Source organism: Mesoplodon bidens, assembly GCF_964165515.1.
Source record: "Mesoplodon bidens genome assembly, chromosome: 11".
Classification (NCBI taxonomy): Eukaryota; Metazoa; Chordata; class Mammalia; order Artiodactyla; family Ziphiidae; genus Mesoplodon; species Mesoplodon bidens.
Window position 1 is genome coordinate 38,182,307 of NC_138167.1, and position 23,902 is coordinate 38,206,208.

Here is a 23,902-nt window from a genome sequence, read left to right on the forward strand (position 1 = left end):
AAAAAGAAAGAAAGAGAGCAAGAAAGAAAAAAGTAAAATAAAATAAAATTATCAAAATAAAAACTAAAAAAATTATTATTCAAAATAAAAGACAAAAAAGTAATAAAAAAAGAAAGAAAGAAGAGAGCAACCAAACCAAAAAATGAATCCATTAATGATAACAAGCACATAAAACTATATAAAAAATAAACAAACTAAATGGACAGACAGAACCCTAGGACAAATGGTAAAAGCAGAGCTATACAGACAAAATCACACAAAGAAGCATATACATACAAACTCAGAAAAAGAGAAAAGGGAAATAAACATATATATATATATATATATATATATATATATATATATATATATATATATATATATATATGTATATAAAGGAAGAGAACAACCGAAACAATAAACATATCTACCAATGTTAATAGGCTCTAAATACTAAACTAAGATAAACAAATTAGATGCAGAAAGCAATCCCCAAGTCTACAGTTGCTCCCCAAGTCCACCACCTCAATTTTGGGATGATTCATTGTCCATTCATGTATTTCAGAGATGCAGGGTACATCAGGTTGACTGTGGAGATTTAATCTGCTTCTCCTGAGGCTGTTGGGAGAAGTTTCCCATTGTCTTCTTTGTTCGAACAGCTCCTGGGGTTCAGCTTTGTATCTGTCCTCAAATTTAAATTTTGGCCTCTGCGTGTAGGTCACCTGAGGGCGTCTGTTCCCTGCCCAGACAGGAGGGCTTTAAAGGAGCAGCTGATTCAGGGGCTCTGCCTCATTTAGGCCAGGGAAGGAAGGATTACGAAATGCGGGGAAGCCTGCGGTGGCAGAGGCCATAGTGATGTTGCAACAGCCTGAGGCGTGCCATGTGTTCTCCTGGGGAAGTTGTCCCTAGATCACTGGACCCTGGCAGTGTCAGGCTGCACAGGCTGCCAGGAGGGGAGGTGTGGATAGTGACCTGTGCTTGCACACAGGCTTCTTGATGGCTGCAGTAGCAGCCTTAGCATCTCATGCCCATCTCTGATGTCCGTGCTGATAGCTACGGCAAGCGCCTGTCTCTGGAGCTCGTTTATGCAGTGCTCTGAATCCCCTCTCCTCGTGCACCTGGAAACAATGGTCTCTTGCCTCTTAGGCAGTTCCAGATGTTTTCCCAGACTCTGTCAGGCTAGTTGTGGAGCACTAGTCTCCTTCAGGCTGTGTTCATGCAGACAACCCCAGTCCTCTCCTAGGGATCTGATCTCCGAAGCCCAAGCCTCAGCTCCCAGGCCCCACCTGCCCCACTGGGTGAGCAGACAAGCCTCTCAGGCTGGTGAGTGCTGGTTGGCATCGATCCTCTGTGCGGGAATCTCTCTGCTTTGCACACTGCACTCCTGTTGCTCTGCTCTGCTTTGTGGCTCCAAAGCTTCCCCCCTGCACCTGCCGTCTCTGCCAGTGAAGGGGCTTCCTAGTGTGTGGACTTTTCCTGCTTCACACCTCCTTCCCAGGGGTGGAGGTCCCATCCTTATTCTTTTGTCTCTGTTTTTCCTTTTTTCTTTTGTCCTACCCAGGTATGTGGAGAGTTTCTTGCCTTTGGGGAAGTCGGAGGTCTTCTGCTAACATTCACTAGGTGTTCTGTAGGAGTTGTTCCACATGTAGATGTATTTTTGATGTATTTGTGGGGAGGAAGATGATTTCTACGTCTTACTCCTCTACCATCTTGAAGGTCTCCTCAACAGTCTTTATTTTAAAGTATATTTTATCTGATACGAGTATTGCTACTCCAGCTTTCTTTTGATTTCCTAGCAAACAGAATCCAACAACATGTTAAAAGGATCATACACCATGATCAAGAGGGATTTATCCCAGGAATGCAAGGATTCTTCAATATATGCAAATAAGTCAATGTGATACACCATATTAAGAAAGTAAGGAATAAAAACCATATGATCATCTCAAGAGATGCAGAAAATGCTTTTCACAAAGCTCAACACTCATTTATGATAAAAACTCTCCAGAAAATGGGGATAGGGGGAACCTACCTCATCATAATAAAGACCATATATGACAAACCCACAGCAAGCCTCCTACTCAATGGTAAAAAACTGAAAGCATTTCCAATAAGATCAGGAACAACACAAGGATATCCACTCTTGCCACTTTTATTCAACATAGTTTTGCAAGTCCTAGCCAAGGAAATCAGAGAAGAAAAAGAAATAAAAGGAATACAAATTGGAAAAGAAGTAGTGAAACTGTCACTGTTTGCAGATGACATGAAACTTACATAGAAAATCCTAAAGATGCCACCAGAAAACTACTAGAATTAATCAATGAATTTGGTAAGTTTTCAGGATACAAAATTAATGCACAGAAATCTCTGACATTCCTATACACTAACAACAAAGAATCAGAATGAGAAATTAAGGAAACAATCACATTTAGCATCGCAACAAAAAGAATAAAACACCTAGGAATAAACCTACTTAAGGAGGTGAAAGAGTTGTACTCAGAAAACTATAAAACACTGATGAAAGAAATCAGAGATGATGTAAACAGATGGAGAAATATACCATGTTCTTGGATTGCAAGAATCAATATTGTGAAAATGACTATACTACCCAAGGCAATCTACAGATTCAATGCAATTCCTATCAAACTTCCAATGGCATTCTTCACAGAATTACAGTAAAAAAATTTACAATTTGAATGTAAACACAAAAACCCTGAATAGCCAAATCAATCTTGAGAAAGAAAAATGGAGCTGGAGGAATCAGGCTCCCTAACTTCAAACTATACTACAAAGCTACAGGAATCAAGACAGTATGGTACTGGCACAAAAATAGAAATGTATATCAATGGTACAGAATAGAAAGCCCAGAGATAAGCCAACACACATTTGGTCACCTAGTTTATGACAAAGGAGGCAAGAACATACAATGCAGAAAAGATAACCTCTTCAATAAGTGGTACTGGGAAAACTGTACAGGTACATGTTAAAGAATGACATTAGAATATTCCCTAACACTATACACAAAAATAAACTCAAAATGGATTAAAGACCTAAATGTAAGGCCAGACACTATAAAACTCTTAGAGGAAAACATAGGAAAAACACTCTTTGACATAAACTGCAGCAAGATCTTTTTTGATCCACCTCCTAGAGTAATGAAAATAAAAGCAAAAATAAACAAATGGGACCTAATTAAACTTAAAAGCTTTTGCACAGCAAAGGAAACTATAAACAAGATGAAAAGATAACCCTCAGAATGGGAGAAAATATTTGCAAATGAAAAAATGGACAAAGGATTAATCTCCAAAATATACAAACAGCACATGGAGCTCAATATCAAAAAAACAAACAACCCAATTCAAAAATGGGTGGAAGACCTAAATAGACATTTCACCAAAGAAGACATACAGATGACCAAGAGTCTCATGAAAAAATGCTCAACATCACTAATAATTAGAGAAATACAAATCAAAACTACAATGAGGTATCACCTCACACTGGTCAGAATGTCCATTATCAAAAACTCTAGAAACAATAAATGTTAGAGAGGGTGTGGTGAAAAGGGAACCCTCCTGCACTGTTGATGGGAATGTAAATTGATTCAGCCACTATGGAGGACAGTATGGTGGTTCCTTAATAAACTAAAAATAGAACTACCATATTACCCAGCAATCCCACTACTGCGCATACACCCTCAGAAAACCATAATTCAAAAAGAGACATGTACCACATTGTTCACTGCAGCACTATTTACAATAGCCAGGACATGGAAGAAACCTAAACGTCCATTGACAGATGAATAGATAAAGGAGGTGTGGCATATATATACAATGGAATATTACTCCTCCCTAAAAAGAAACAAAAATGAGTTATTTGTGGTGAGATGGATGGACCTAGAATCTGTCATACAGAGTGAAGTAAGTCAGAAAGAGAAAAACAAATACCATATGCTAACACATATATATGGAATCTAAAAAAAAAATAAAATAAAAAGGGTTCTGAAGAACCTAGGGACAGGACAGAAATAATGACACAGATGTAGAGAATGGAGTCGATGAGACAGCAGGGGAAGGGTAAGCTGAGACAAAGTGAGAGAGTGGCATTGACATATATACACTACCAAATGTAGCATAGATAACTAGTGCAAAGCAGCAGCATAGCACTGGGAGATAAGCTCAGTGCTTTGCCATAACCTAGAGGGGTGAGATAAGGGAGGGTGGGAGGGAGGTTCAAGAGGGAAGGGGTATGGGGATATATGTATGCATATGGCTGATTCACTTTGTTGTACAACAGAAACTAACACAGCATTGTGAAACAATTTTAGTCCAACAAAGATGTATAAAAAAATAAAGTGCCTGGAATACTTCAGTTATCAACGTAACTTGATCCCTCACCTCTGGGATCTTTGTTTAACAGTCACCTTTCAAGTAAGGCCTTACCTGTCATCTTCTCTAATTGTAGCCCTACTTTCTTCTATTTCCATGTTTTTTCCCCTTAGCATTTACCACCACTTACCACACTACCTATTTCACTAATTTATCTTGCTCAGTATAATTTTCCTGCTTAACTGAAATTCCATGAGGGTGGAAAGTTTTACCTGTTTTATTCAGTGCTGTGTTCAAGGAGCCTAGAACAGTGCCTGCCATATAAAAGCTGCTCAGTATATGTCAGTTAAAAAAACAGATTTTAATGGAGAGCCATTAAAGCTGTATTAGTACAAGAGTGCATGGGGCAAGAATGAGATGAAAGCTGCAAAATAATTTGGTGTTCTAACTTACTATATTTGAAGAAAGGCATTACTGATCTCCCAATGTCATGCAGAAAGTTCTTAATGTCATGTTACACATCTTGTAGTCAAGTAACTCTCCCAAATCCCCAACCTACTCACTAAACCTTCACCACGTAGCTGACTTTAGTGTCACTGGTTATTGTCTCAGTTTTTTTTCCTAAAGAAAATAATAGCTTATAACATGAATTGAGCATTTACTGTGTAATATATTAATCACTTGATATATATTTTCTCAATTAATTCCATGTCACCCTATTTTTCCAAACAGGGAAGCAGGCTTGAAAGAACCTAAGCAAATTTCCCAAGTGATATGACTGGGATTTGGGCCCAAATTGTCTTTCTTCAGAGCCTCAGCTTATAACAATGATATTATTTTGCCTCCTAAAAGAGGCCATTTGGCATGAACTACAAGTGTTTCTTTTTTTTTTTTTTTTCCCCCGGTACGCAGGTCTCTCACTGTTGTGGCCTCTCCTGTTGTGGAGCACAGGCTCCAGACACACAGGCTCAGCTGCCATAGCTCACGGGCCTAGCTGCTCTGCAGCATGTGGGGTCTTCCTGGACCGGGGCACGAACCCATGTCCCCTGCATCGGCAGGCAGACTTTCAACCACTGTGCCACCAAGGAAGCCCCATACTTACTCTTGATTGTTCTCTATCTGATCTCTAGGATAAGGTCCAAATACCCTAATTGGCCATATAAGGCCAGTTTATTAGGTGACTTCCCTACTTATCCCTGTACCTTTATTTTTCATTACCTTGCTACCTCCATCCAATGTACATAGCACAAAACCCAGACAAGAACACTGTGCCACCAGGGAAGCCCCCAAGTGTTTCTTGATAATCTTTCTTGTCTTTCTTTCCTGATATCTTAGCAGAAATGTTATTCCTTCTGTTCCAGGCTAATAAACCACTCATATTTTAGAAGCCCGCTCTTCTTCTAATTATTTATGTTATCATGAACCTTCAATGCCTCTCTGTACAATGATGCCTTTTAAGCAAAATACAGACCAATATGTCTCCCATCTAAAAACAAAACGAGAAAATAGACATAAACAATAACTTTTGTTTCATCTTGTATCTACACACTCAGCTTCTCCCTGCAGTTACAGTTTTATTCTCTGTTTCCTTTTATATCAAGCATGAACTATATGTCTGGATCGTGTCTGAGCTATATATCTCCCCTTGTCATTGGCATTTCCTTATCAATTCACTCTTATTTAGCCTGACTTAGATTTTGTGCCCAACTTTCTGCTAAAACTATTTGTTCTTCCTAATTATAAATTATATGTCATTCTTTTATATATTTTTTCTGCACCATTTGCTACTGCTTAAAGCTCTTTCTTTTGAGATCTTATCCTGTCTTTTATCTTATGATCTCAGTCTCCTCTAATCCCTTTTCTCCCTTTTTTGACAGTTTATTCTTCACTATTCCAGGGCTACTCTTCCATCACTTGCCCCATTCACATAGGGGTAACCAAGGTTCAGTGCTCAGCTTGAAACTGCTCTCATCCTATCTAACCCTCTTTGGCATTCTCTTTGCCACCCCCATAGCTTTAAGTTCAAATTTTATGACTCCTATTTATGACTTCAAATTTTATGACTGAAATTTATATCTCCAATATCCCTCACTCAGACCTTTCCCCTCAGGCCCACATCTATATTTCTCTTTGCCTATTGGGCATCATAAACTAGATGGCAACAGACATCTCAAAATCAACAAGTCTAACAGTTAATACATGATCTAGCCTGTCACCCTTCCTCCAATCAAAAACTCTACTCTTCCCCTGTTTTTCCTGAATCTGAGAATGTCCACCTTTCCCATTCAGTTGTACAACTCAGAAATAAAAGATTCACCAGAGAGTCTCCTTATTCATACCCACATTAAGTTGAGTCTAAAATACAATCCTGCCTCTCAAATATTTCTGTGTACTCTACTTTCTGTTTTTTCTCCAATTTTTTTTATTGTGGTAAATACACATGACATGAAATTTACTGTCTTAACCATTGTAAATGTACATTTCAGTGGTATTAAATACATTCACATTGTTGTGCAACTCACCATCATTCATCCCCATGACTCTTTTCATCTTGTTTTCATTTCCTCTTAATGCTTTTGGCAATGTTTAATTGAAGCACAGGTTATCTCAACTGACTTATGACAATATCCAAGACCTCCTTTCTGGTCTGCTTAATTTCATTCAGATCCCTTCCCAATTTATCTATCCTTCATTGATGTGTCAGAGTGAGTTTTCCAGAAATTAACACTGTTCCTCCATACTTTATTTTTTTCTTTTTTTTTTTTTTTTTGCAGTACGCGGGCCTCTCACCCTTGTGGCCTCTCCCGTTGCGGAGCACAGGCTCCGGATGCGCAGGCTCAGCGGCCATGGCTCATGGGCCCAGCCGCTCCATGGCACGCAGGATCCTCCCGGACCGGGGCACGAACCTGCGTCCCCTGCATCGGCAGGTGGACTCCCAACCACTGTGCCACCAGGGAAGCCCCATACTTACTCTTGATTGTTCTCTATCTGATCTCTAGGATAAGGTCCAAATACCCTAATTGGCCATATAAGGCCAGTTTATTAGGTGACTTCCCTACTTATCCCTGTACCTTTATTTTTCATTACCTTGCTACCTCCATCCAATGTACATAGCAAAAAACCCAGACAAGAAAATGTGTGCACACACATGTACACATTTTATATTCCTGCCATACTGAAATGAAATACAGTTATCTGATGCATCAGACTCTCTTTCTTTGTGGCATATATTTCTATTAGGCCTGCAATATTTCCATTAGGCCTGTTTCAAATCCTGAACACACAGATATATATGCACAATCCAGAGATAGAAATTTGCTATTATAAATTCCTAGGTTGCTGTACAACTCTGCTGTTTGCCCTAGAAAGAGTGAGTATTTATATTCATGCTAGCCTGATTTTCAGTCCAACTGGATGTTGGGGATATGCCTTAGCAAGTAATAATGGAACTGTTTCTATAATCCCTTTGTTCTCTCATAATCTTAATGTGTGTTTTTCCCCCCTATCCTTTAGAATGTCAACTAATTTTGCAATGGACACTCCAATTCCAGACCTTTCCTGCTATCATAAATCCTGGTGGAAAGTGATTCACCACCCTATTCTTGCTTGTCCGTAATGGGAGGAGAGAACTTATTATTGAGTAAGTGAAGCAAGGACATTTGAGTGATTGTCCTCTACTTCTATAGAAACCATGGTACTAATTCAAACAAATAAACAGTAGGAAACACCAGGATCAGAAACAATAGATGACTCATATGTTACATCACCACAAATTCACCAACCTTTGATTTCTTTTTCTTGTCTAAGCTTCAGAAGGGCCAGATAGACCTTAAATATCCTGCAGCAGTGTCAAGGAGAGCAAGACCTGACAGACTGCTAAGCTTTCCAAGCCAGAAACTTTTTTTTTTTAATATTTATGTATTTATTTATTTATTTGGTTGCACTGGTCCTTAGTTGCAGCAGGCGGGCTCCTTAGTTGTGCCATGTGGGCTGCTTATTTGTGGCACGTGGGCTTCTTAGTTGCAACATGCGGGCTCCTTAGTTGTGACATGCAGACTCTTAGTTGTGGCATGCATGTGGGATCTAGTTCCCTGACCAGGGATCAAACCCGGGCCCCCCGCATTGGGAGTGTGGAGTCTTAACCACTGTGCAACCATGCATAGTGTTCTCTTGCAACAAGTATCTTACTACTTAAATGCAGCATTAGTTAAATATAAATGTAAGTTCTCAACTAAGAGACAGACAATAGAAGTTGCATTAGCTTCCAGTAAATCCAAAAGAGGAAAATTTAATTCACTTGATGGTTAGAGGTTGGAATAAGTCAAATATGATTTCTTGCCATGGGCCACGGACAGATGTACCCTCTCTCTCCAGATCTACTTGAATAGACTTCTTTCCAAAAAGTTCAGGTTATGTATCATTATGGTTTCCAGACATCCTTCTCTGACTCTCTCATCTGAATTAGAAGACATCTTTTTGTGATTCATTTGTACATATCTATCATAACATTTAATACACTGAGCCATAAATTTTCATCAACTTTTCTCCCTACTCCACCAGAATATGAAAAGGGGAATGGGTTTTATTTAACTTGTGCTACTGGGGTCAAGCAGTGTATAATTGTACACTGAGCACAGTGTATAACTGTTAGTAAAATTAAAAAGAGAGAATGATGCAGGAAAGTGGGGAAGAAAAGAAGCAGAGAGGGAGGACAGGAAAAAAAAGTGAGAGGGAAGGAAGTTCAGAATATGGGCTTAAATCATTGAGGGTACAGTAACTCTCACACTTAAGTTTCTGAGACATCTTGACAGGTAAATTCATTCCTATTGTGATATCCTGATGTTACAACGTTGAAAATTACTCCACTGAGCAAGGGTGAGTTTTAATTCCGCTCTCCCGTTGACAATTGGTAGTAGTGATTACTTACCTTTCTGTGATAGTACAATGAAGCAATAATTGTAATTTCATAAAGTCTTTAAGTAGATATTAGATGTCATACCATAACTCCACCAAAGCAACTGTTATGGTCAATTAGGTGAATAATCATTGCTTTAAAAAATCATTAAATAGGTTTTTTGTTTGTTTCTTTGTTTGTTTTTTGCGGTACATGGGCCTCTCACTGCTGCACCAGGGAAGCCCCCATTAAATAGTTTTAATGATGGACATTAATAGCTCCTTTGGAACTGATAGTTGGATCAATAATTCATATTTTAAAAATGGTCAGGGCTTCCCTGGTGGCGCAGTGGTTGAGAGTCCGCCTGTCGATGCAGGGGACATGGGTTCATGCTCCAGCCTGGGAAGATCCCACATGCCGCGGAGTGGCTGGGCCTGTGAGCCATGGCCACTGAGCCTGCGCATCAGGAGACTGTGCTCCACGACAGGAGAGGCCCCGGCAGTGAGAGGCCAGTGTACCGCAAAAAAATAATAATAATAAATAAATAAATAAAACGTACATATTTTTACATTAGATTATTAGGGCTTCCTCAGTCAATATCTTCTGAAGAAGTAGATTTACATAGTTAGCAGCTTTGTAAGTAATTCAATATATTTCTATGTGAATCAAATAGACTATGATAATTAAAATTAAACAGTTCACTCCCTCTAAACCTCTCTGATTGATTATGGAAAAAATAAATATGTGGAAACTAATAAAGTAGAAAATTCTTATTATATTTTATAAATATTTTTAAATATTTAAGTATTTTAAACATCATAAGAAATCACAATATTGCTGGGGTTTAGGCAAACACTTCTTGAAGTAAGGCTTTCCAACCATCTGATGGAAAATGGTAATCACTGAAAAGAGACAACTTTATATATTCTTTATAGGAATTTTCAAATAAGTTTTCAGTTATGTATTATTTTATATTGAAATTCAATAATATGGTTTTTGTAAATAAGAGATGGAATCAAATTAGAGTCAAATAAGTTGGACAATTCTTACTTTATAGAGCTGTAAAATTCCTTTGTCTCCTTCTTACCTAGTTTCCATTGGTTTACATATTTTATTCTGGGTTGTTTCTATCGTATTTCTAAGAATTATAGTCTGCAAAATTCAGCAAACATTTATTGAATGACTACTACATGGAATACATTATGCAAATCATTTTTCTTCAAAAATTATATACTTAACTTAGTCTAATAACTCAGAATGCTCAATATTATCTTTTAATTTTTCCTACTGAAGAAATTTTGGTTGGGAGGGCTTTAGACGACTCTCTCATTATCGCTTAGAAGGTGATACCAGAACTTAGATTTAGTCTCCTGACCCCAGGTTAAGTGTTTTCTTACTAGTCCGAAGCTGCCCAGAATTACCCTTTCAGTACACCAGAATCTTTGACAAACCACTGTGAATCACTGCCAAGTGGATGAAGGATTTGGCACTCAGCATCACCCCAAGTCCCCTTTTCTTTTCCATTTAAACAATGACATTAATGCAAAAGGTAGACTTTACAGAAAATCTTTCAAATGTCTATATTGCACATCTTAACACATATCACTTAAAAGCTCTTGTTTATTCTCCCTTTCAAGTGTCCTCATTGCCTGTGCCAATCCTAGTTTTCTTCTCCCCTTAAATTTACCATTCTTGCCATGATGTGAGTGCTCCCCTATGTTCTCTCTCTCTCTCTTCCTCTTCTTCTCCCCATCCCCACCTCTTTTTCTGTCTCTGTTTCTTTCCCTTCTGATCATGTATGCATTGTTTCTCTTTCTCCTTTGCTTTTGTTTTTTCTTCTCACTTTCCTCTTCTGCTCTCCAGATCTCACTCTCTGAGAATCTCATAATTCCTTATTCACTCCTATATAGAGCAATCAGTTCAGCTTTATCTTTTATCCCCAAATGTCAACACTCAAATTTATCAAGGCCATTAAAAACATTTAAAAGGCCACTCCATTTAAAAGGACTAGACACCTAAAAAATCAGTTTAGTGGTACCCTTCTATTACTGAAATAATCCTGGGGTGGTTAAGAAATAAACGAACAACAAACAGAGAGGGAGGGACAGCTTTCCCCAAGGAAGATACTATTAAATTAAATTCTTCCATTTTTATTACCTAATGTTGGTGAATGTATCAAGAAATGTTAGTGGCAATGCAAACTAGAATAATATTTCTTGAGGTGACTGTATACATATCTAAGGTTTTAAAAATTATGTATCCTTTGTCCTACTAAAGTTCATTTGTAGTCTTATGTTCTAAGAAAATTATCAAACAAATCACACATTATCTAGAAAACCAGTGGATCATTGTTTACAAGCAAAATTGGAAGCATTATTAACAGATGATTGAATAAATTATGATATAATCTAACAGAATATGCTATGTTATTAAAGTAAAAAAGTATATATATTTTGAGATGAAATATATGAGGAATTTATTTTCAGAAGTTTTTTTTTTTAAATCATGCTCCTAAAGAGTAGCTATAGTATGGTCCATTTCCATGTAATATTAAGATAATTAAGGACTGTATTATGACAGAGCAGGAAAATGAATATAATCATGGAGCAAAGAGACTATATGTGTTTTCCCATGCAATAATAAAGAACAGCCTTTGATCCTCCTTATTGATAAAGATTTAGAAGAGTGCATTGACCAGATCAATAGCTGCACACCTAGTACCATGTGCCCCATTATTCTGTCCAGTGAAGACACCTCATTTTGCATGGCAGTTGTGATTGGGGCTACCACTTGGCAAAATTTATGGAGCTCAACATTATCTGCCATTATCCATTCAGTTTTCGTAGGGCCCAACAAATGTATTGACTGAAGATATAATGGATATCGCCACCCCTAAACCTTTTAAATCTTTGATGGTGGCATTAATCCTTACGCTTCCTTTTGGGATGTATTACTGCTTCTGAGTTACAGTACTGATGAGTAAGGGGAGTTTCAGGGACTTCATAAAAGGGGCTTCATGTTCTTTTCAGGTCAGAGTTGCTGCATTCACAGTTACAGTGGAGTAAGAGAATATTGAGAGGTACCCAAGTGGATCACTTGTATTCAACGCATATTCCTTCTACATCCATTTTGTAGAAACAGTACTATGTCCTTCTGGTGGTTAGGGTAAATTACTGCCCCAAAGAAGATGATTTCTTCTCTTGGTTCCCAGACACAAGGAGTACAAACTATTCTGGTGGCCACCATAGCTTATAGTCTGATGGGACTTTTATTGTGTCCCCTTGCAAGATGGCACCACCTTTGGAAACCAGGATCTCTACCCCTGTAGAGCCCAGAGTTGTGGGAATGGTAAACATTAGGTTCCTCAGTGGGTCATTGAGGATAATGACCCACTCCTGCTTCTATTCTTTTGTTCTTGGACCCATGTTCTTTCCCTGTTAGGGGAAACAGCACATAAAATGGTCTCTGATCTACTGCATATCTCATATCCTGAAGGGTAGCATACCATCCTTCCAGCATATGGTTCTGAACTAGCACTTAAGCTGTGCATTTGGAAGGACATTACAGTGCTCTATGAAACCAGCTTCTTCAGGATGATACAGTATGTGATACAATCACTTGATCCCATGGTAATGGGCTCACTCTCATACTTTCTTTGCTGTGAAGTGCATGATATGTTGTGTAGGACTACCTACTTGTGGATCAGGCATTCCATAAGCCCTCTAGACGGTGGTGTTGACTAAGACTCTGAAGACAGGAAAGGCAAGCACATACTTGGAATAGGTAACTCTCTCCATGAGGATGAACTTCTGGTCCTTCCAAACAGAAGAGAACCAGTTTAATCCACCTGGCCGCTATACCAAAGGCTGAGTGATGGTTTCTGTTCTTGATAGATTGGACATTTAGAAGCAGCAGCATTAGTTAGATGGACCTAGGAATGTTTGAATCCCTCCTGTTGGGCCCATACATAGCCTCTACCTCTGTCATCAAGGACACTCCATTCATCTATGCATTATGCCATTTCTGGGGTGCTTATGATGAAAGCAGGCTAATCATTTTGTCTATTTGGTGTTAGTGCATATTCCATGATGGCTGCTTTCTGGTTTTACAGAAATCTTTACATGCTTTGCCAACTCCCATTTGTCCATTCTATTTCTCTAATGGCCTTCCTTATCTCTGATCTTTCAGTCTTATTTCAAGCACCTGCTCAGATGACCATAACACTGGCCACTTCCCAAGACAATATATATTCTCACTTCACATTTACTCTCTTTCCACACAAAATGTCCTTTCACATGTATGAACGCCAAGAGGGTTTAGTGAGTGTCATGCAATGAAGCATTCTGGAGCCTCAGGACAGAAAATGAAATGTTCATGATATGGAGCTTAGGAAAGGAACTTAAAGATTTCATCTGATCAAATGCTTTCATCACAGAATTTGTAATTGCTCCAGTGGCTGGAATAAAATGTGGGGCTGAGAGGATCTGAAGCAGTACACAAGAAACCAACATCAAAAATTAAACTGAAGTCCTATAATGCAAATGCCTTTCTGAAAAACTATAACTTTTGCCGTTATTAACCTAACTTAAAATTAACTACTTCCATGGCTAGTCTAGTTTGCTGAGAACAAGTCTTTATTAATGAAATCTAGAGAAGGTACTTGGTGAGAAAAGGAAAGCAGCATGTGGGTGAAAAGGGCATATGCTGGGGAGAAAACAAGTAATGGCCTTCATCAATATTAAGATCATTTTGCCAGGTTTATCTGTCACGGATTTATACTTTATGTGTTGTGTGGCTGAGGTTGGTATGGAGATTTGATGATAAAATAAATACAAAAATCTTTGGAAAAGTTCTAACTGCAATTAAAGTTTTTATCCTGGGAGCATTTTTTTCTAATGTAGTGATTGAAGAGAAATGGGTGAGGCCTCCAAAAATTAGCTGATTCATAAACTAACCCTTAAATAGCCAAGAGTGGCTTGCATTTCCACCTTATTCAGATAGTCATATAATCGATGTGAGAATGTCAGGGTTTTCAGAAAGTTTGAGGCGATTGGTCTTGACAACGACTTCCAGACTTTCCACATTGTAAATGGGATCACGTAAGTGAAATGACAGTTTTCACTGAGTTTGGAGAGAATTTTCCATCATTTTGCTCTGCCTTGGGATGTCATAATTCCCATATCATTTAGGTCACACTGCTTCACAGAAATTCAGTTAATTAATTGTGATTGGTTGGGATTTGAGCGTTCACTAGAATTTGCATTTTTTTGGCATTTAGAAGACAGTATCAGTACTGGTTCCTTGCGCTTTGTAAAGAGAGAAGAAAGACCACAGAGGGAGTCAGAATTTCAGTCGATGTTCACCTAAACTGGCCCTACATATATGTCCCTTTACCAAGCAAACTTTCCAGTTGAAGTACTGTCAGAGATTTTTTATGGTGTGTTTGAAAGAAAATAGTTCTCCATGAAGATGGTAACAAATGTTTCTCTGAGACAAGCACATGTGCATCAGTGGTCCCTTAAGGGAGCTGGACAGATTGACGGTTTTGACGCCATTTCCTCTTTGTATAAACAGCTTACAGATATTTGGCACACCATGGAAAGAAAACGTGACTGGCCTGACCTCTATGAAGTGACCTTTATTAGCCTTCTAGCTTTACACTATGCAACATTATTGGTGCTGCACTGAGCCAGTTCACAGACCCCAGCTGTGTTTCCTTGTGAAGGCTGGTGTTAGATAGATACAGTCCCTTCATGGGGGCTCCAAGCAGTGAGGATCTGTCCTTTCTCCTGCTTGTTTGGTGTCTTAGATTTTATACCATTAGTGGAAACCTAGATCCTGTGGTTATTCAATTTATAATATAAATGAGCTAGTCTATTGGAATGCACTTTGCATTTTGTGAGGGAATACACTATAAATATCCAAGGTTTTACTTGCTATAGATTCAAGCCCTCATTGTCTTTTTCTACTCTTTTGTACATGTACCATATAGAGCCTAACAATGTGAAAGAATAGTGAGCAGTTATATTAAGTACAAATAACCTTCATGTTTTACAGTACATTTATATACATGTTTATGTTGAAATTTTTCTAGAAACAAGGTAAAGTACAGTACTTTGGGCCATTATAGAATCCATTACCTCTCAGATACTGAGCATGGAAATAATTTTCTTTTATCAAGTGGGCCAGCTGTGAAACAAATGATGTCATTAGACTCATTTGTTTAGATGCATTTGATGAGTAATAAGAAGGTGTTATTTGTAGATTTTTTGATGATGGCCGTTCTGACCAGTGTGAGATGATATCTCATTGTAGTTTTTTTTTTTTTTTGTGGTACGCGGGCCTCTCACTGTTGTGGCCTCTCCCATTGCGGGGCACAGGTTCCAGACGCGCAGGCTCAGCGGCCATGGCTCACGGGCCCAGCCGCTCCACGGCATGTGGGATCTTCCCGGACCGGGGCACGAACCTGTGTCCCCTGCATCGGCAGGCGAACTCTCAACCACTGCGCCACCAGGGAAGCCCTCATTGTAGTTTTGATTTGCATTTCTCTAATGATTAATGATGTTGAGCATCCTTTCATGTGTTTGTTGGCAATCTGTATATCTTCTTTGGAGAAATGTCTATTTAGGTCTTCTGCCCATTTTTGGATTGGGTTGTTTGTTTTTTTGATATTGAGCTGCATGAGCTGCTTGTGAATTTTGTAGATTAATCCTTTTTCAGTTGCTTCATTTGCAAATATCTTCTCCCATTCTGAGGTTTGTCTTTTGGTCTTGTTTATGGTTTCCTTTGCTGTGTAAAAGTTTTGAAGTTTCATTAGGTCCCATTTGTTTATTTTTGTTTTTATTTCCATTTCTCTAGGAGGTGGGTCAAAAAGGATCTTGCTGTGATTTACGTCAAAAAAATCTACAAATAATAAATGCTGGAGAGGGTGTGGAGAAAAGGGAACCCTCTTGCACTAATGTCAATTGATACAGCCACTATGGAGAACAGTATGGAGGTTCCTTAAAAAACTAAAAATAGAACTACCATATGACTTAACAATCCCACTACTGGGCATACACCCTGAGAAAACCATAATTCAAAAAGAGTCATGTACCAAAATGTTCATTGCAGCTCTATTTACAATAGCTAAGACATGGAAGCAACCTAAGTGTCTATCAACAGATGAGTGCATAAAGAAGATGTGGCACATATATACAATGGAATATTACTCAGCCATAAAAACAAACGAAATTGAGTTATTTGTAGTGAGGTGGATGGACCTAGAGTCTGTCATACAGAGTGAAGTAAGTCAGAAAGAGAAAAACAAATACTGTATGCTAACACATATATATGGAATCTAAGAAAAAAAAAAAAGGTCACGAAGAGCCTAGGGGCAAGACGGGAATAAAGACACAGACCTACTAGAGAATAGACTTGAGGATATGGGGAGGGTGAAGGGTAAGCTGTGACAAAGTGAGAGAGTGGCATGGACATATATACACTACCAAATGTAAAACAGATAGCTAGTGGGAAGCAGCCGCATAGCACAGGGAGATCAGCTATGTGGTTTGTGACCACCTAGAGGGGTGGGATAGGGAGGGTGGGAGGGAGGGAGATGCAAGAGGGAAGAGATATGGGAACATATGTATATGTATAACTGATTCACTTTGTTATAAAGCAGAAACTAACACACCATTGTAAAGCAATTATACCCCAATACAGATGTTAAAAAACAAATTAAAAAAGAAGTTAAAATTTTAAATTTTAAAAATTAAAAAAAAAAGAAGGTGTTAAATTGAGTCCGATGGGAAGATTACTAGGGGTGACTCTTTTGTGACATAGCAGCTGTTTGCTTTTAGTCATCTTGCTCTGTGAGAGTTGCAGTAAAGGCCTATATTTCTGTAGAGCTAAATATTCATACTTAAGTAGTGCCAGAGAATTCTAGAAAGACATTTCTCTTGTCAGTCATTTAATACTCCAAATAACCAGCATTTGCAACTAAAACTTTATAAGAATAAAGAAAATTTAGAAAAGCAGCTGAATTTTTTCTCTAAATATTATTACTTTATTCAATGATATTTTTAAAAGAGCATTAAATTCATATACTGCTTTAAGTATATTTCTCCAAATATTTTGGGCTGGGAAAAAAGATGATTTTTAACAAGAGTTACATATTTTTAAATTCACGTGTGGATTATTAAAAATGAAAATGAATTAGTTTCATTCAACTTAGTTATATATTAGAAGTAGCTTTAGGAGATGAGAAAAATGTATTAGTGTTGTTAATTTTACTCCTTAATAATGCACTGATTGATACTCATGTAATAATGGAAATACTAAGTATATGCTAAATCTTTTCCTCAAAGTATCCAGGAAAAATTAACCATGAACAGGTTATTGCTACTGATTTTCATGAATAGGTCATTGCTACTGATGTTTTTGGAAGGCTACTGATGTTCTGAGTTTTAAAATTTATTAGAAACTGATCTTGAAAGAGAAGTTGCTAGATACAGATCATTTTGTAACAAACATGTTAAAATTAGTCACGAAAGACTTTATGACATTGTAATCATTTATTCAAAAATAGAGCTCCAAACTATTGGTAGGTTGATGTGAAGAGTACTAGAAATTTGGTGAGGGGGGTGGTGGGCCCGTTATCAACGTATTGTCTCTCAGCTCTAAATTTACCTTCATTGCCCTGCTTGTGGTACTGATATTTCTCTCTGGCCAGCTGGCCCAGTGTTAAGCTTTTCCAGTTGAGGGGGCAGGAAGGACACAGCAGGAGGGAGTTCTCTTACACTTCCTGCTGTGATCCTCTTCCTACTGGCTCCTGTGGCACCAGACTGGCATGCAGAGCTCCCAGTGGAAGAAGCATCTCTGGGGAAGCCTTCCTGCAGGTTCCTCAGGCCCTGCATCTGGTTTCCTGGTCACCATCCCCCATGGGCATTTCTCATGAGTTCCTCAGGACACCCTCCCTCACCTTCCACCCCAAGGTGATTTCTAAGAGTTCCATGGGTGCCCCACATGGTTTTTGGATAAATTCAGCATCTTCTCCCTCCATCCCACCCTTGCAGCAACTTTTAGCAAATCCTGTGGGAGTCCAACCAGCTCCCTGTGAGTTTAACCAGTGAACTTCATTAATATCATTGGGAAGTTCTCCACCTACCGGCCTCAGATCACTGACTATGGACTAGCTCTGGCTCTGGGGAATGCCATGAATTTTTCCAACCTCCAGTGTACTTCAATCACAGTCTCTGAAACAATAATCAAACTCCAGCCTTGGGAAGAGGCCCCCATCTCCAAGTTTGTTTTATTCTTGGTACTGTTTCTCAGCCATAGTGTATTCTTTAGAGTTGTTTTTTTTTTTTTAATTCCCTTGAGTAGCTAATTACCTATAAGTAGTTTATATTTGTTTATATTAAACTTTCCCTGTTCAAATTACTGTGTGATTTGTCTCTTGATTAAACCCTGACTGATAAGGGGTTTAAAGAGAACTTAGTGGTAATTATAGTAGTTCACTGAAAACTTCGCTAAGGAAATGATTTAATCATTTTGTTCGAAGAATTTTTCTATTAGTGTAAAGGCACTATTTGGAAATATGACTACATTTTAAAATGCTTTCAAAAACTAGGGGGAGCTAGAGGTATTTAACTAGTAAATTTGGTTATTTTACCATGATTGAAATCTTATTTTCAAATCTTATTTTCTTATTTTCACACTGTCCATTGTTGTATCTTCCTGTTTTCCCCTTCTAACATTTGATGTAGATCTTGTTTAAATTTTATGATTACTTTGTATATTTAAGTATCACTTGCCTTTAGATGTAACAAATGCATTTCCAATAAATGCATTTTTTCCCCTGCTAGGAAAACATATTCCCATTTCCAAAAGTATATTCTTGGTACTGTAAAAAAAACTAACCCCTAATAGATATAATTTGAAAACTTAGGGTTTTTTCCCATGCAACTATATTAAAAAGTTATTCCTAACTTGCAGTCACTTGCCCACTTAATATTAAAATTATTTTGATATAACACAAATGTGAGTAGTTTTCTTAGTTCATTTTAGTAATACTTATTTTTTTAAATGTCCAATGATCTAGACAGATTCTAAATAATAAAAATCTAGAGAAAAGACAGGCTGAATAGTCTGCTTAGTGAAATAAAAATTAACTCCAAACATATGTGCACTATGTAGACAAATTAATTAAATGATGATTGTTTTGTTTAGTTTTTCTCCTTTCACTGGTGTATTTTATTTTCAAAGCTGTCTAAACCAGATGAGTAGAATATAGTTGCAATAATAGTAGGTCATGTCTGTACCCACATGAAGCTGGAGATGTGACTGTGCCCACATCACAGCATTCAAGTTATATCTAGCTCCAGTTTTTCATGTTCTTTTTCAAACCCATGTGCTTGATCTTATTGGCTGTCCCCTCACTATCTTATCTTCCCACTTTAAGCCTGGTTTTGACTCCTCATCCCAGTCTCGGATTGAAATTTGTTTTCAAATATTTGATTGCTTCTTGACCAAGAGGTTACCTCAGCAACATTCTTGCACACTCTGCAACTTGCAGTCTAGACCTGATATCACTCCTGCAGTTGGCACTTGCTCTTAGAGTTCCAGTTGAAAAAGAAAGGGCTGTTGGCCAGGATGCTATGTCTTACAATACTTAAAAAATCATGAAACCATGCAAACCAAACAAACGTCATGGTACTTAGATAAATTACTAAATTATCCAACTGTGTTTTGTGTCTCTTTGAACAAATCCAAAAGTATGTTTCAAATACTTAACGGTACACACACACACACTCACACTCTTTCTTTCTCTTTCTCCCTCTTTCCCTCCCTGCCCCTCAAAGACATGCATGCTCACAGACGTACACTCCCATACTTGCACATACACACACTGACAGAAATTCGCAGACATTTGCTGCTGATATAAATGCCTAGAATCATAACTTTTCTCTGCTCCTTGCTTGGGAGAGTTGAGCTTTGAAGCCAGGAAAGTGGCCATAGTTTTTGGCCTGTGGGTATATTGAAAAGATGCCTCAGCAAAAGTCAGAGAGCAAGAACAGGGGTGAATTGTTCTTCTGTATCTGTGGTTCTCATCCATGGCTGCACATTAATATCACTTGGATAGCTTTAAAGAAATTAATGTCTGGGTCCACTCTAGACCGATTAAATTAGATTCTTCAGTGGCAGGGCCTGGATATTAGCAGTGTTTTACTTAAGAGCTCTCCAGGTACTAATAATTTGCAGCCAGTGTTGAAGACCACTGCTCTACTCTCCTGTAATTTTAATTCCATTGCCTCCAGTTTTAACTTCAGCCAGGCCTGCAGCAGCAGCAACCACCTTCTGTGCTGACTATTGTGTAGCTAATTTTTCTACTGCATTCTTGCTTGCTAACAATTGGTCAGCAAATATTGAGCACATACATGGGAGCACTTGCCTGTTTGTGGTTTTGAGGACATAGAGGTGAACGAAAGAGCAAAAACTCTGTCTCGTTCAGTAGTGGGAGAAGGCAGACAATAAATACATAAAAAAACACACACACAGAATGTGCAGGTGGTAATAACTGCTATGAAGAAAAATCAAGCAAGATAAGGAAGTGGAGTGATGGGAACAAAAAGTAGGTACACGATGTTACACAGGATGTCATGGATGGTGTCTTTCATAAGATGACATTCAACAGAGAACTCAAAGAAGTGTCTATGTGGATCTTGTTATTTTGGGAAAGAGCACTGCAGACAAAGAGAAACAGAAAGTTAGAAGATCCTGACTGTACACACTACTATATTTAAAATGGATAACCAACAAGGACCTACTGTATAGTTCCCTGTGCTACTGTATAGCACAGGGAACTCTGCTCAGTATTATGTAACAATCTAAATGGGAAAGGAATTTGAAAAAGAATAGATACATGAATATGTATAACTGAATCACTTTGCTGTACACCTGCAACTAACACAACATTGTTAATCAACTATACTCCAATATAAAATAAAAGGTTAAAAAGAAAAGATCTTGAGAGAACAGATTATTTTTAAGGGGTGCTCAGTGAAAAATGTTTAAATGTTAAGTCCACTAAGACCATAGGTTGTCTTTGTAAAAAATTTTGCCAATTGCATTTTCTTCTTTTTGTCAACTTTACTGAGGTTTAATTTACATTAATAAAATAAACACATATTAAGTGCATATTTTGGTAAATTTTGACAAATGTGTATACCCACTTAATCATTACCAAAATAAAGATATAGAAATTCTCTTTATCCCTTTTCACTCAAATTACCCATCCCTACCCCTAGGCCACCACTGATCTCAGTTGTATCACTACAGATTCCTTTTATTTGTGTTAAAGCTCCACTGAAATGAAATCATACCATATGTATACTTTTGTGTCTCTGATTTCTTTCAGTAAGCATATATGTTTAAAATTTATCCATGTTAATGTACATATAAATATTTCTTTTCATTTCTGAGAGGATTCCATTGCATAAGTATATCACAATTTGTTTATCCATTCACATGTTCATGGACATTTGAGCTCTTTTTTTGCTCTTGGCAATTATGAATAAAGCTGCTATAGACCTTTGTGAATAAGTTGTTTTGTGGACTTAAGTCTTCATTTCTTTTTGGTAAATTTGTAGCAATAAAATTGCTGTGTCATATGACATTTAATTTGATAAATAAATGTCAAACTTCTATTCAGAATGGTTGTATTAAATTACATTCCCACCAGCAATGTATGAATATTCCAGTTGCTCCTTATCTTTGTCAACAATTTGTAGTCTCAGTGTTCTTAATTTTAACCATTGTAATGGATATGAAGTTGTATATTACTGCCAAGTTTTCTAGATTCCTAGGAACCTTAGTGGGCATCAAGCCTATACTGGTGGCAGAAACAGGTCCCTCACCAATTCCATAGTACTCTGGTGGCCTCAGTTACATTGATTGCTTTAAGAATGATGTTATTTCTGATTACAATTGTTACAAGAGTAGAGTACAGTCAGAATGAGAATGAGAGTTAGTAACAGTCATAGCACTTCTGAGAGTTCAAGAAGAGATGAGGTCATATTCAGTCTCTGCTACTGACTGGTTGTTAAGTTTTTGGCAAGTCATAACATTTTTGAGCTTCATTTTTCTAACCTCTGAAATTGATTTAACAAACAGCAACTTGAAGGGTTTTTTTGTTCACGTTGCTTGCAATATATATAGCTCATACATACTGAACAGTTTCTGTGTGCCAGGCATTGTACAAAACATTTAAAATGCATTATCTCGTGCCATTCTGAAAACAACTCTTTATAGTATGGTGTATGATTATTTTTGTTTTCAGGTGGTAAGGCTGATGAACCAAGAGATGGCCTGATTAAAGTTATTTAGAGTACAAGTGGTAGAATAAGTCAGAGTTGGAACCAAGCAGTTTAATTCCATAACTTGAGTACTTGACCACTGTATTTATTATCTCAACATCTGACACATTCATTTTCCTTTGGGAAGCAGCAACTGCCTTTGTTTAGAAAAGTAAAGTCTAGAGACCCTGCATAAAGGCTGAAAAGCAAAATGTGCAAAGAAAAGGTCTGAATCATCATACAAAAAATGTAGGAGAGGATCGTTGTTTTTATTGTTCCACAGAGGTAAATGAGAAGAGAAGTCAGAAGAAGGGAAAGGAGATGGCTAGAAGCATGAAGTGATTAAATGAGGACCTTTCTGGGACTATGTGGGTGAAGGGTCAATGGGCCAGTGAAACACCACTGGATACATGGCTGAAAAACATGAAAGCAATGCTGCCTATTTTTCCATTTGGAGTTAATTGTGATGTTAACACACATGCAAGCATATCCTCACTAACTTCATGCCATTCACATGTAAGGGCTAGATAAGATTCAGAGGAAAGTGTCACTGTTAATAATAGCTTACATAACTTTTGCTGCTAGCCAAGAGGGTGAACAGTGACCAGATTTACTCTTCCACCTGAAAAGAGCTAAAAAATTTGAAACCAATATATAAAACATCTATTTTCAGATATTGGCAGTCTTCCTGAGTTGAGGAGATTGAGTTGAGAGTCCAGTAAGGCCAAGGTAGTTAGAACTCACATAGCAGAGTACAGTGTTTCATAGAGAATGATAGAAAAGAGAACAAATTTTAGAGATCTTCAGAGAGCCTCCCTAGAGTCTCCAGCTGAGCACTGATTACATGCCAGGAAACAACCCAAAGGCCAGGAAAAGAACCACCTGAAAGGAACAGAGGGCACACTCCCTGTAAACTCATATAAGGCCAGAAATAGTTGGTGTTCCCACTTGCCAGAGTATAAAATCTTGAAATCAAGATGTATTGTGTTGAGTACTCAGAATGCTAACACCTCAGTAGTGAAATAAAATCATCCCTAGACTAAAGACTGCTCTGGTCCTACCTAATACAACTCAAAAACTGTTTCTATGTAGCATAAACTGTATCTTAGAAAACAGCTTAAGAATATATAGAAGTACAAAATTTCCAGATCCAACGAGTTAAAATTAAATTAAATATTACCAGGCATGAAAAGAAGCATTAAAATACAACCCATAATGAGGATAAAACTCAATCAATGGAAACAGACCCAGAAGTGACACGGATTATAGCATTAACAGCCATGGGTATTAACACAGTTCTATTCTATGTTCCATATGTTCAAAAAGGTAGAGGAAAGATGAATTTCATTAAGTAGAAACATGAAAGA